The 15,207-nt window shown below is 42.0% G+C and overlaps 1 protein-coding gene across 3 annotated transcripts in view; it reads right to left on the bottom strand.

Annotated features, from left to right (window-relative positions):
* The window catches only part of OSBPL3 (oxysterol binding protein like 3), a 1,742,686-nt gene that overhangs the window by 776,099 nt on the left and 951,380 nt on the right, over positions 1-15,207 (bottom strand). The window lies entirely within an intron of this gene.

The raw sequence follows: 15,207 nt of genomic DNA on the forward strand, positions 1-15,207 counted from the left end.
AACACATAAGAATTAAACATCTAACAGAGAGAATTAAAATAAAAGGCAACATATATACATTTTATTTTATATTTTTTTTAGAAAAAAGGGCAAAATGCCACTTAAAACAAGAAATTAGAATTACAGGTAATCAGATATTCAGCAGTTAACTTCTATAATTTCACAAATATAGTACCTCTCTTGACTACACATTCGAGACATCGGCTTCATTACTAGTTTGCTGGTCTGGAATCAAGGGTGCCATAAGCTCACCAGCACCTTTGATTCTGGACCGGCAAACTACGAGTCTGACTGCTGGAATCGCTGTGCCCGACAGGTCTGACCCTGCGGGGCGCAGCGGACAAGGTAGGCAGACTGGTGACAGAAGCGCTGACATAGTTGGTAACGGTGCCGGCACTTTGAGTCCCCACTCCCATATGGTCTGATGGGATTCTATGGGAATGGGGAATTATATTTTTACCGGCGCCCGACTTCCCCGCCACCAGACTCGTAATGAGCCGATGGCACCAGGAAGTCAGGCGCCAGTAAATCATTACAGGTCCGACGGCAACCCGCTGGCAGCACCAGAGTCTGTACAGTTGACACCATTGCTGAAGTTGAAGCTTCATTATCAGTTTGTAATATTGTTGCACTTGTCAATGGAAGTGCTGCAAGTGGTGCTGTTGTCAGGCTATGCAAAGAATGGAACCCATGCAAATTTCTTGTATAATGTTTATGCGCTTTCCGATAGTCATTATCATCGTTATCCCAGTGGACTCGCACTACATGAATAATTATAATAGATATTCCCAGGCTTTCAGGTGGAACATTGGAAGGCCCAAAGCGCACAGTTTTGTTGCAAAATGTGCAAAGTACTTCCTCTGCCTCTTTTCTTAACAGTGCTGTTTAACTTTAAAGAAGCACCAACTGTCAGCAGTGATTTCCATCCCAGTTGCCTTTTTCCTCGGTGGCGATGGATTTGGAATCCAAATGATAATGTCATCACTGTTGGAAATGTCCAACTAGGAAGGAATATGTAAAACAAAATGACAACATGAAAAAGACAATGCCTCAAAAATTTAAAAAAGGAATATTAAAAGGGCTACATTTTACTGTTTTCTTGCAAAAAGTTAAACATATTCAAATGTCCAACTGGTGATGAAAATATAAAATAACAAAAATGACAACTCTAAAAAGACAATGTCTACCAGCCCCCCTCCTCATAATCCTCCTCCAGTCCCTAGTATCTTGTAATCCCCCAAAACACTCAATGTTTATAATATGCCTCCCCACCCAAAATTTCAGATAGTCGGGACTACCACATGTCCACAAACACACAATGTGTCACTTGCCCTAAAATAGCCGAGGCTGCAATGGGGGTGGTGTCTACCCACGACTAGCAATGCTACTCGCTGGGCGGCTGTTCGTTATCCGTGAATACTAGCAATAGCACCATCCACCAATTACAAAGTACAACACACACATATCATACATACCCTACTCATAAAAACTACTACAAGTTCAAAGATGGAATAATTTTCCTGGAAACAGACAAATACTGCAGATATCATGACTAATTTCAAAACTGTGTAACTGATTGGAGACAGTTGGCTGTTGGTTCCATGTTTTTTCCAAAATTGTGGAAGTCTTAGAAGTACAAGGCACCTGGACGTCATACTAATTCATAGTGAAGGCAATGATTTGGGGAATGTACAAGGGGTGTCCCTTACTTTAATGATGAAACAAGACATGGGAAAACTAATAGAACTAATTCCTCATACCATCTTCATCTTTTCCAATCGAACTCAGAGGGCAAAAATTGAGATGGACCACCAGATTTAACGGTAAAATTGAGAAATGTTAATAGATCAGTTTCAGCATTCATGAGGGACCATAACCAAGTTTGGATTTCGAACAGCATACAGTTCTACATGGCCAATTTCTATAGGCATGATGGAGTACACCTAACCGATGAAGGAAATGCAGTGTTCCTTGATAACATCAAAACAGTACTCCTGGTGTGCTAAAGTTGTACACTCAGTGTTCCCCCAAACAGTCCTGTTAAGGACTACTCATCATATACAAATACAAAAAAAATAATAAAAAAACATTTTTTTATTATACCTGCCGCTACAGTTCATTGACTTATCAAAGCCGTAGTTACAAAAAGTTAGTTGAGAAGGGGACTGACTAACTTTTATACTACTATACAACTTGAATCCGTACAGAACAACAATGCTCATATACTTATATGAAATAACTAGGTAGGCTAACATTCCACAGCCACACAATACAAAACCATAATTGAAAATACACACATCTAAAACTACACTACAATTCCTCCTTTTCATATTAATTTTGTTAAACTACTTCCTTCTATTTCACTCTAAAGTCTCACATGCTAAAAGGTCTGAAAACACACACCCAAAATAAAAATAAAAGACTAATACCTACCAAGTCTCTGACCATGACCTTTGGCAAGGGATTTTTCACCCCCGACGAGACTATACCTAAACAAAATATAAAACGCTGACACCCCAAACTATAAAGCCGCGCATACCGAACTACACATACTCACGGGTATCTGTAGTTTTTTGTAGCCTCGAATATAGCCACGATTTTCGTCAAAATGGCAGAAAAATAAAATGCTTCCCTGCCCACCCAGGTCCTCACCAATTGCCTCCTTCATCTGTGCCTGCTTCCCCCACTCCCCAGACAGCCTCCTCACCTCCTCTGCCCTCTCCCTTTCACTCCAGAACACGCGCTGTTTCTGTGACACAGTTTGCTTCGAGATGTTGGCTATTTGCGGCTATAGCTCAGGCTACGGAAAGCTTTGTGCTGCAAACTCTGTCTCTAAGCCCCCTCCAATGCCCACATTTCACTCTGTGCCCTCTGGCCTTCCCCCCGACTCTGGCATTTGAAGGTTTTTTGACCTACAAATAGTTTTTTACTTTGTTTCATTTTTCCATAACCTCGGCTACAGCTGCGAATAGCTCTCGCATTGTGAGAAAAACAAGATGCCGGTCGATTCATTTCTGAAAACCATGATCCTGCAATGCACCATGGGAGATATAACTATCATTTTTGTGGCAACGTGAGCACCCCCTTCTGTCAAATTTTAAAATAAACCAGTGCACAGAATAACCCCAAACCACAAAAGGATCGCAAGTCAATGCTTCATAGCCAAGTTGTTTCAGACCTGGTCCAAATTCGTCCAGCGGTTAGGGTGTGCGCTTTGGCATACATTTACCTTTTTTGTGTATAGGAAAATGAATGGGAAGTAGGCAGAACTTTGAGAAAAAACAACAACAACGTTCACACTCATTTTTTACAAATATTTACGAAACTTTGCAGTCGGGGGGGGGGGGGCCTGCACACTTTGAATCACTTTCGAAATTTCTGCCCGATCCGTTACTCAAATCTAAGGTTATTAAGAATAGAATTTTGAGGGGTTTCTATGCGTCTCCAACTCACCTTAACTGTAGGGCGGCTATATCGCGACCGTATAATATATATAAATTGTGAGACAGGCATGGTCAAGAGATGATACAGACAACAAGAGTAACAGTTTCTTAAAACCTTGTTTGAAAGTTCTGGGTTGGTTTAACACATATCTTGCCATGTAACTAAGGTGGGGTTTTCTCTACCTAAATAAGCTAAGGAAAGTCTGTCTGTAAGTCCAAACCAAAAAGCTGTCAAAACCTATGCTTGCTACCATGTCCAATACTAACACAGTGTAGGGATGTTCTTAGTTAACTAAACAGTGTCCAAAAACAAATATGGAGCTACCTCTGGCTCCCTTTCCCCAAGTTCAGGATACAATTCCAGTATATGCTTGTTTCAGCTAATTCGCCTAGCGTTGTGATTCTGTTCTCCAAATCCAAAACACACTTGTTCTTGACGTACAATGTTCCGTTAATTTCACAAAGTTCCACGAGAGCTCAGGGTTCCCGTCCTCAAGCTTAATATACTTGCTCACAATAGTCAATTGGTTCACAATACTCAAAAGGAGCCCAGGGTTCCATTCCCCAAGCTCAAAACACTTTTCTTAAAGTGCAGCATTTATGACTTCCTGTAACAATTGTTACAGGTTGGTTGAGGCTCCCTGGTTTGGCGCAGTAAACAGACTGCACGGTCCACCCACTACAGGTCGCGCAATCAGTTGCCCTTGTAGTTTCTTAATTGGTTCTTTTACTGGGTTCCCCATTAGGTTTCTTTCTTGCCCAAGCTTCTTGTTCAAATATTCACTGGTATGTGACTTGCTTTCTTTGTCACCCCTTTTCATATATTCAATTTTGTCGACTCACATTAGTAGTCTCTTTTGCCTTTTAACAGGTTTTCCAGATCAAGCTTTTGCTCAAACTTTACCTCTTCTGCTGTTTTTAACAGCTCTTTATCGAGTTCTTTTTTGCAATATTTTGAATTCACATTCAATTGTTCAGAGACCTTCATAGACGTATGATTTCTGTATACGCGAACACTGTATGTAAGGGAGGCATGGTTTCACAAGTATGACACTGACAGAGTTACAAGTTTCAAAACCTTTATTATCTTTTTGGGGTTAGGAGAAACTCCTACTGGGCCCTATAGCGAATATGGGAGTGGGCTCTACCATTAAATAATAAAGAAAATATAGTTCTAGTCAGTCTATGTCAAATCAAAATGGCCTACACTAACAAAACCTAATGCTCGCATTATCTGTTAGACAAAAAGTGTGCAAAGGGGATTATGTATGCAAAGGAAAGTCAGTGTTATAACAAAGAATTAATGTGGCTGACTCAGCTCCCCTTCCCACGTTGGACAGCACGGAGTAAGGCAGCCCCTGCTAACAGGATGACACTATGGCTCAGGTTCACAAAACAAAGGCAGTTCAAAACGTGGATCGAGACCCCCTTAGCCTTTCACGTTAAAGTCACATATCAGCTTTCAAAAGTTTTCACAGTTCAACAAAAGTTCATGCAGGTCTCCCTCGGTCGGCTCGGATCTTTCAACAAAAAAGTACCTGATTCAACATAGATCTCCCTCAGCCGGGCTCGGACCTCGCAATAACAGCACTTGCAGGGGGGTTACCTCCCCCAAGCTTTATTCACATCAGTTAAGGATTCCCTTCCCCTAACTTATCACAGTTCCGGTCTCCCTCAGTCGGGCTCAGACCTTTCACGGATGTCAAAGACATTCAAATGTGCAAGGCTTTTACTATAGATATCCCAGGACCACTTTGACTTTCTCTTCAGCTCACACTCTTGTGTTATTTGCCCCAGTGTCTGGTCTTGGTAGTTCAGTATCACAAGCAGTGGTGCTGGAAGTAGGGGTGCTGGAGGTGCAGCAGCAACCCCATAAATTCTGGATGTAGTTGACATTTGGCAGCTTGGGCTACGGCCTCCCTTTCATCATTTCATGGTTTCGCAGTGCAGGCAGTTGACGGCCTCCTTAACATGAGCACTTCAAAATTTCAGGGTTAGTGTTTTGTTAACCCTCTTCCTTCTTCTCTGAGGAAATTCCCTTGAGCAGAACCGGTCACACTTCCTGTTGACACTGGACGCAAACAGATCCACTTGGGGGGTTCTCCAAAGGGCGAAGATCTCTTGAAGGACTTCCTGAGCTAGTTCCCACTCGTGGGAGACTGTGCTCTGCCTGCTCAGAGTGTCAGCCACCGTGTTTTCATTCCTGGCCAGATGAACTGCTGATAGAGAGAATCCTTTCTGCAGGGCCCAAAACCAAAGCTGGATTCCCTCTCTGCACAGCAGCTGCGATCCTAAATCTCCTCTCTTGTTGAGGTAATAGGTGGACACTGCCTTGTCCGTCATTATCAGGACATTTTTTACCCGTACAGAGGGCAGAAAGGCCATCAGCGCAAGTTTTGATTGCCCTCAGCTCCAAAAGGTTTATATGTAGTTTGGACTCCGACAGAGACCAGCGTCCGCTGATCGTGAATCCGTTTGTGTGACCTCCCAGCCTGTGAGGGAGGCGTCTGTAACCATTGTAAACTATGGCCATGGTTAGAGTTCCCCTTTCAAAACATTCTCCTTGACGGCCCACCACAGGAGATCCTGCGCTACCCTATTCAGGATCTGTACCAGATCTGTCACTTTGTCAAAGTACTGATACTACCGATTCCTAAGAACCCACTGAAGAGAACTCATTCTCAGTCGAGCCTCTGGTACAAGAAAAATCGAGGATGCCATAAGGCTAAGCAACTTCAGAAAATCGAAGGCCGGAAGAATTGGGGCACTTAGAAAAGTAATTGCCATCTGCAAAATGTGAATAGCCCTTACTTCGGGTAGCAAAATTGAGGAAGAAGCCCAGTCTGTAGAGAGAGTGACAGGTTCTGTCCAGATGTTCCAGAGCTTGTTCAGGTAAATGAGCTCTGATCAGCCATCGTCCAAGAAGGGGTTGATGTGAATCCCCCCCCCCTACGTAGATTTGCTGCTGTCACCACCATCAACTCGGTTAAGACCTTCAAGGTTGAGGTCAGCCCGAATGGCATTATTCCAAAATGATAATGAGAATTGTGAACGGCGAATATCAGGTATTTCCTGTGCTTGAGATTAATTGGTGCATGAAAATAAGCATCCTGAAGATCCAATGACACCATCCAATCCTGGAGCTGAAGGTCAAGGAGAATGTGCGAAAGAGTGACCATCTTGAACTTGCCCTTCCTGAGGAACTTTTTCAAGCATCTCAAGTCCAAGATGGGTCGCACCTCTCTGTTCTTAATTGGGATCAGAAAATAAGGAAAGTACCAGCCTTGGTTCCTTTATGCTACAGTTACCCGTTAGATTGCACCTTTCTCCAACAGTGTCTGAACTTCCTATAGGAGGAACGGATCTGGTACTTTCAAGGACTGGCTTCACGGGGGAGCATTTCAAGGTTTCTTTAGAAAGGGAAGGCAGACCACATGCAATGGTTTGGAGAGCCACCCTGTGCACGTCTTCTCCGTCTCTGCTGTGAAAACTGTCCTCTTGTTCTTCCCACAGAGGAATAGTAGCGAAAAGAGCATTTTTTCCATCCTTGGTTGGCAAACAGAGCTGTTTGACCTTGCTGAGGCCGTCTAATTGCCAGACTCAGATTGCACTGCAGCCTTAGATGTGTGTAACTTCTCAAGGCTTTCAACTGGCTTAGAATCAAACAAATATGATCCTTCAAAGGGCATAGCTAACAGCCTGGCTGGTACATCAGGAGCAAATCCCGATTTCCTCAGCCAAGTATATCTGAGTACAGTGCAGCCATGGATTGGCTAACGCAGTCTGGTGTCTAAACATGACTGCAAAGATTGACATATAGTGTCTTCCCCATCGTGAATCAGTCTCATAAAACCATCCCTTTCTTCACCTTCTGGGATGTGCTCAGATGCCATAGCAATTACCTCTCAGTGTGTAGGTACATTTTGCCAATGCACAGATTGTATTGGCTTCCTTCAGCCCCATATTTCCTGCAGAGAATAGCATCTAGCCTTTGGGCTGCTTCTCTAGAGGCAGCTGTAGCTGCTTGTACAACGAGGCTCTGTGGACTCAGATGTTTTGAAAGAAATTCAGGGTCCATTGAAGGTGGTCTATATTTATTTGAGAAATTCTTGTGGACTGTCTGGTATTACCCAGTTTTCCAAGACTTTGTCTTGACAGCTTTATGAAAAGGGAGGATTGGGTCCTTACATGGCCGCTTATCCAAAATATCCGTAAGATCATCCTTTTCGTACTCCACAGTCAAAGTACTCCAGCCTAGATAATCTATAACTTTTGCCATTAATGATCTATATGAAGAATCAGCATGCCCTGAGCTATCTGTGGTACAGACTTCAACTTCTGGAGAAGTATCCAGACCTTTGGCACCCTGTAAGGTGTCCACCAGATCACTTATTCTGGGCTCTTGGGAAATCAATTCCTCTCGAACATCAGGTGTACCATACTGCAGTCCAAACCCATAACTTGAACTTTCCTCCTGCACATCCTCCACGTCCACCTCATAAATAGAGGTAATGGATTTTGAAAAGTCTCTTCTATCCGGAGGCTTGTAAACCTTTGACTTTTCCGAAAGGGAGTTGATGGCTTAGACTCTAGATTTCGGCAAAGAACTCGATTTCGATTCTCTTAAAGTCAATTGAAGGAGATGTTGCCCTTTGAGGTGTCAAGGTCATGGGAGGCCTTTGATGATCTGCTGTCTGGGCTCTTGGGCTCGCAGTCAATATTCTTTCCTGACTCGCTATCGGCCAATAACAATAACGTTGTTTCGACTTCATAGAAGGGGCTATACTACTGATACTGCTGCCTTCTCAACATTTTTAACATTTGCAGACAGAATTCTTCCAATTCTGCTGCACTAGCTTACCAGTTTCCTAATGAGTGAGTATTCTGATGATTAGGACCTGGAGCAATGATGCCTATTCTTAGATCACCTTGAAGAAGGAGAAGAGGGGGAACAATGTCGAGATCTTGAACCTTTAGCATGTTAACCATGCTTCTTGGCTCGGTGCGGAGACCTCTCCCTTAAACTTTTATCTTTGACTAATCTCTTTGTGGGGGTCACCAAAGATGATTTGAGAGATTTTGCCCAAAGCAAATTTTCCTTTCCTCTACTTTATCCCTTTTGCACACAGACTGGCACTAGCCACAATCTTTGACGATGTGGCCCTCTTCCATGCACCAAAGACATACCCAATGCAGATTGGTTATGGACATTTTCGTCAAACACTCCGGATATCTCGTTTTCCAGGTATGAATCTAAATTGCTTTCAAACTACACAGTTTCTTTGAACACGCTGAAGCAAAGAACTGTTTTGAGCTGTGTACAGAAAAACAGAACTGAGGCAATGGGCACGGTGCGTGCCTTTTATACCAGCGTAAGACATCACACACAAGGAGGACGGATGCCCTCAAGGACACATGGTCGACATTGCACGGCGCCCTCTGCTGGGGAAAAAAGTTTCCGGGGTCTAGCAGGATATCGAAGTTTATCAAACTTGAGGACACAATACATTCAAAGTATTCTTTAACTCCATGACATACTGCCAGCACAGAGTAAACATGCAATCACTTCACACATCAGTAGCTGCTCTGATTTTAATGGAACACCAAGAGAACTGGTCATTCTGCCTTATATGGTTTGTGTGACTATCGTCAACTCTCAGTAAATGAGGTGGGAGGATAGCTCTGGGGAAAACGTGTTGGTTTTAGAAGTAAAACAAAGCTGGGCAACATGGGTTTGATACCTTGTACCATGCTTAGTGGCTGGACTCCGGTATGAAGTACAATATAAAAGCCCACTTTAGGAGTATTCATTTTAGTATTATATTCATATTATATTAGTATTATTTTTAATTTCACTATAATTTAAAAAGAGAAAGCTCCAACATGCCCTAGTAGGGCTGCTACAGTGCAAAAAATGTCAGCAGAACAAACATTTTAATATTGGGACAATACATGCACTTCTCAGAAGAGCCACTCAACCTTTAATGGCACAGCACAAACATATTGTTTGCACTGTCAAAAGAGACGCAAAAGACTGCATGGGAATAGTGCCTGAACACCTTTGTTCCCTTTCCTGAGAAGGTATACATGGGTGGCCACTCTGAAATTTGTATTATTGCTTGAGATCTTAGGCATCAGCCCTCTCAATCTGGCTCTCAATAAAGCAGCACCTCCGATTTTCCGTCATGAATTCCTTACAATTGACTTCCTCAGACTTAATAGTCTGTCAAGATTCAGATTGCAGTATGGGAAAGTCATTTCATATGCTGGTAAAGCTGAGGACAAAAACATTCAAAGTAAGGTAAGCCATTCTTGGTCTAGTGTGGACTCTGAATTTTCCAGAGGCACATGCCTGTTGTGAAATCCATCTCTGCTGGTATTTGAACATACTGTAGAAATGTAGGTGGAATATGAAAGTCTCAAGTTGAAATGCTATGGGGGAAGCTTGATGCGTTAGTGTGTATGCTACAGGTTGCAGGCTGGACCCCCATCCATGCAGACCTAGCCTTCTTCTTATCAATCGAGCTTCTATACTTTGAATCAAACAAAGCACTTGACTGCTGTAGATGTCTGTATGCTACTTTTCATCAGGGAGGATCTACTATTATCAAATAGTACCAACACGTCTTAGTAGGGCTTCCATACTAACAGAGTAGAGGCATGTAAGTTAATAGGTAGATTGAAGGGGAGGTCTAGTGCTAAAGGCAATCCCTTTGTACGGTGTGTAGTCAGAACATGCCAAAAACCTTTCAAAACAAGAGCCAAGATGTCAAAGACATTCCTAGACAGCAGTGCATTTAAAATATGACTCCGATTTTACTGCCTCAGAAGAATTCTAAAACTTGCAAAAGAATATTTATTTTCCTTGCACGTTTGCTGAAGTCTATAATGTTGCCTTTCACTTTGTCCTCATACTTGAAAGACAAAGAGCTGAAGAATGCATCCTGACTTCTTTTTTCTACAAAGTAATTTACTCCACAACTTTTAAGCATGGAAATATAATGATTTCCCCAAAAATGTAATTACTTCCACATTTTTAGGTTGGAATTATATTACTTGCTGTCCCAAAATGTTCACTTAAGGACTGGTGTAATCCACATCAGATTCTGGTCAACCTCCGAGCATGGAATGCACAACTTTCTGCATCGTTTGATATAATATTTGCACAGGTGTTGCAGCAAATCAAATTGACCTGTGGCTGCATCTGTGATATTTCAGCCAATCAGATTAGCTGAAACACCTAGGCTGTTATGAGCAGTCTGTGGACTTTTTGTGAGTGGATTTGATGTTCAGGCAAGTTTGGTGGTATGGACAGCATTTTACTCTTTCACTTCTTAGAGCAAATGGAAGACATTTCACCAATCACTACATGTCACTATGGTCCCGCACAAAAGTGATATACTTTTAATGGGATTGTAAATGGATTTGGGAGCACAATTCCTCTACACTTTCTAATTGGTGTAGTGTAGTGAGAGCCCCTCAGGCCCCAGGTTACGGGTGCCCTGCCACTGCCATGTCCCCAGGGGTACCCCCACCTCAGTCCCGAGGCCTGTAGAAATGATGGAGCTTTGAGTTCATGGAAAGCATATGCTTCGACCTTTTGAAAAGGTTTTCCTCAGGGCTTAAAAGCACACTTCTTTTCAAAGTGGTTCATACGGTTTAAATCTACACTCGATTGTCCAAGCAACCCTTGGTTGTTTCGTCTATTCATGACCGATTCCTGTATCTTCTCTGAGAAAGAGAAAGGGACAGGGACAGGGACAGGTTATGCTTTCTCTGGAAAGTCTCAATCGCTTTAATAGTTTTCAGTTCCAGCATAGAGGCAAAGGACTGAATGGCTGCGGATTCCAAAATCTCCTTTATGTCAAGAGCAGTATTCATAAACCCTTCCTCTATAACGCCAACCATGAGGCGAACACTTCCCAATTATACAGGTCTTTGAGAAAATAACTTTGTTTCAGCATATTAAAGCTGTACTATTTTTGCTTTCATGCGACTGAACTAAAAGGGGGAGTATCATATTTCTCTGAGCATGCTGGAGAAACACCCAGACTGAGTTTCTTTTTGGTTTCACAGGTCTGTGCCTTTATACAAAAAAAACCTTGAAATTCATCAAGTGTTGGAAGTTGAACAGCCAGTGAGGAAACTGATGACATCACAGATGACATCTCCCTTCCAAATCTGTGCCTGTAGTGGGCATTCCATTCCCGTAACAAAAAATGCCCCATTGACCAACTTTTTTTAAGAGCGGCACATGGGGTAAACTCCAGAAGTGTATGCTTTAGCAAATGTCCTTACGTCACGTATACGAGTGATGATGTTTTGACCACCAAGTTAAAGTACCCCATCCAAATTTAAAACATTAGATTCTTTTCATTATATAGATCATAGTTTGGGTTGAATGTAGGTATTGCCAGTAGCAGAGCATTAGTTAGTTATGGAGAGCAGAGCTGTCAGTGATTGCGTGCATTATAAAAATGAAAGGTCTGAATGGCTCATAGGTGGCAACAAGGGCAGCACAGAGTGTGAGTTTTAGATATTATTACCTCCAAGAGCGTCTGAGAGATAACCAGAAAATAGCTCTGAGCAAACCTGTAGAAAATTAAGGAGGATAGCTCTCAGTGAATTTGTGTGTGCTCATAATTTGAACTTTGAAACAATGTGGCCGTTATCAGGCGCAGGAGGCCTTAATTGAATCGTGGCATTACAATGAACAGGGTTTAATTGACTTTGGATTATTTTAAAAACACAGATATTAGTGATTCTTTCTTTTAGAGCAGAGTTATTATTTAAATGTCTTTATTTTTTAAACATAACATATAGGTGTTTACATGCACAACATTCAATTGCATACTGCGCAATTATATCTTAGTTGTCTATTACCACCCCTTCCTAATTAACAATCTCCCTCCCCGTTCGTACCCCATAACTAGCCATAATGCAGTAACCGTGCCTCCTTAATGCTCTTGTCTTGCAATCTCTGTGCACTGCACTTCATCCTACTTGTACTTTAGTTACCGTTCATTCCCATATGTGGGTTGAATAACAATGTAAGTTCAGACCATTGCATAATGTCCTCAGCAGGGTCTTCTTTTTGCTCGTTAATCGTCGTTTCCATACCTCCCTCTCAGTTATTGACCATTTTTGCAAATCCCTTCACCACTTGTTCACATGCAGACCCTGCCTTGATTTCCAGTTAATGGCGATGCATCCTTTGGCCAACACATATATTATGTCTTTCAGTTTCCCTAGCGCTTTACCCTTCTTGCCCTTCTGGAAGAGTCCCAGTATGCATGACTCCGGAGAGTGGACATCTAAACGGATGCCTCCTTCGGACACTATGTGCGATTTCGCTCCAGAACTTCCTTATAATGTTACATTCCCAAAACATATGTACCATTCCTGCATTTATAATCTTGTATTTGGGAGAACTCTGACTTTGTGCACCTTTAAATCCAGCTATCACGTCCGGAGTCAGGTAGGATCTCTGTATTACACACAATTGTAGAAGCTGCAATCTAGCATTTCTGGAGGCTTTCTAGTGATAGTTCGAGATCTTCAGCCATTCCTTGTCTGTAAAGCACTTGCCTAGTTCGTATTCCCATTTCACCTTGACACACAACTTTCTGGAGTGGTGTTCTATTAACACATCGTATAGACTTGATATGGTGTGCACTCCCTTTGAGATATTTATTATAGTTTCTACATCTTCATGACCTATTGTGTTCTCCCTATTGCTGGCCATCTACGCTTAATTGTATTCACTATAGAACGGTATAGGAGGTATAGTCCCCCTTGTATCCCACTTAGTTCCTGCAGTTCTTGAAACTTTAGTAATGTGCTTTCATCCCGCAGATCCCCTATGGTTATGATCCTGCACGTTTCCCTGTGAAGCCGCACACTGGCCCTCAGTCCTCTGCTATCCGTCATTACTGCTGCTAGTGGAATCAGTGGTGATATTGGATCTTTGATGTCATGCTTTTTACAAGGTCTGCGCCATATTTGCATGCCAAACTGTGGATATCCCTGTGGTTCTGGCGGGGTCACCCATACTAGGTCTTTCAGATGTAGGTGTTGTATTGCTGGTTGTAGTAGTGCTGCGTCTACTGTGTGGTAGTCCGCTAACCGGCCTACCACATACTGCATCTAGCAAGCAAGGTAATATAGTTCGAAATTCATAATTCTCAGTTCCCCCTTTATCATAAGGTCTCTGAAGTGTTGAGCACCACCCTGCGTCTACCCCCTTGCCACAGGAAGCTTTCAAGTCTTATAAAGAATTGTTTAGGAATATTGTATGGGACATTCCCAAAGCAATGTAGCATCCTGGGCAGCACCAACATTTTTAATAGTGCTGCTCTTCCCATTACAACTTCTCCCACAATTTCATTGACTTAGCTAATCTTTCCAACCCCTTTATAGTGTTGTGCACAGCTAATCTTTCCAACCCCTCTATAGTGTTGTGCACGTTTTCATGTTGTGGGTTATGCTAGATGTCCAGCCCTAGATAACGAAAGGTGTCTCTCCCACAGGATTGTTAGGGTTGGTAGCTTAACGCTGTGTCTTCTAGCTAGCTTGCCTAGTGGGAATAAACAGGATTTGGTCTTATTAATAATTCCTGACAGTTTGCTAAAGTTATCTAGTACCTCCAAAACAAGTTGTAGGTTCGCCTCAGGGTTTTGTAAATACAATAACATGTCATCTGCATACATTGACACTATATGATGACGCACACCGTCTATTCTGATTCCGGCTTCCTGGTATTCCTGCCATAGGAATGCCACTATTGGTTCCATTGCAATTATATAGAGCATCAGAGATAATAGGCAGCCTTGTATAGTTCCTTTTGTAACTCCCACCTATCAGAGAAGACGTTCCCCGTTTTAACCCTAGCCCTAGGCTTAGTGTAAATCAGTTTTACCCACTGCATGTAGTTGGGCCAGAAGCCTAGTTTAACCATCGTCGCATAGAGCAAATCCCAATGGACTGAATCAAATGCCTTCATTGCATCTAGCAAGGCTACCACACAGTGCTCTTGCTTGCCTTCTGTGCTAATTATGTGGTGCAACCTCCGTAGGTTCCAGGAAATGTTTCTACCTGTAACATATCCCCTTTGATCAGGGTGTATAAGCTCAGTTATTACACTCCCGACTCTATTCGCTAGTAATGCAGTAAGAATTGTACTGCCCCGATTCAATAAGAGCAGGGGCCTATAAGAGCCACAATCAACCATGTGCTTATTTGGCTTAGGAAGCAGAATTATCATGGCTTCTCTCATACTTTCATTTATTTATTTTTAAACTATTTATGCATGACTCATAGGCTTTGCACTTTGATTACTTGGTTTTGATTTGCCATCCTTAATAGTTTTTCATATTGTTTTTTTTAAAAACTATTTTTTTTATTCTGCATAAATACCTATAATAAGTTGGTCTCGGCCAATTGGTTAACACTACCAGAATTGTTCAATTGGTGTAATTAACCACAACAGATATATAGATTTACAATAATTAGAATACATTTTATTCCCTGACTACAGTCCTCTACTGATATTTAGCTAAATAAGAAATATTTAAATTATACTTACCCAATAGGAACACGTATCTGTTATCATATGTTTTTGCCTGATATAACGGGCATGCTTTTGTATCAATAAAATAGTTAAATGATGACCACAAAGATGTTTTAGATATGCATGGTGGGAAAACACACAAGAGAATGTCTTGAAGTCATTAGTTTCCTACTTTCATTCTTGGTGTGTGTGTGT

Source organism: Ambystoma mexicanum, chromosome 2q (assembly GCF_040938575.1).
Source record: "Ambystoma mexicanum isolate Mex_15411 chromosome 2q, UKY_AmexF1_1, whole genome shotgun sequence".
Classification (NCBI taxonomy): Eukaryota; Metazoa; Chordata; class Amphibia; order Caudata; family Ambystomatidae; genus Ambystoma; species Ambystoma mexicanum.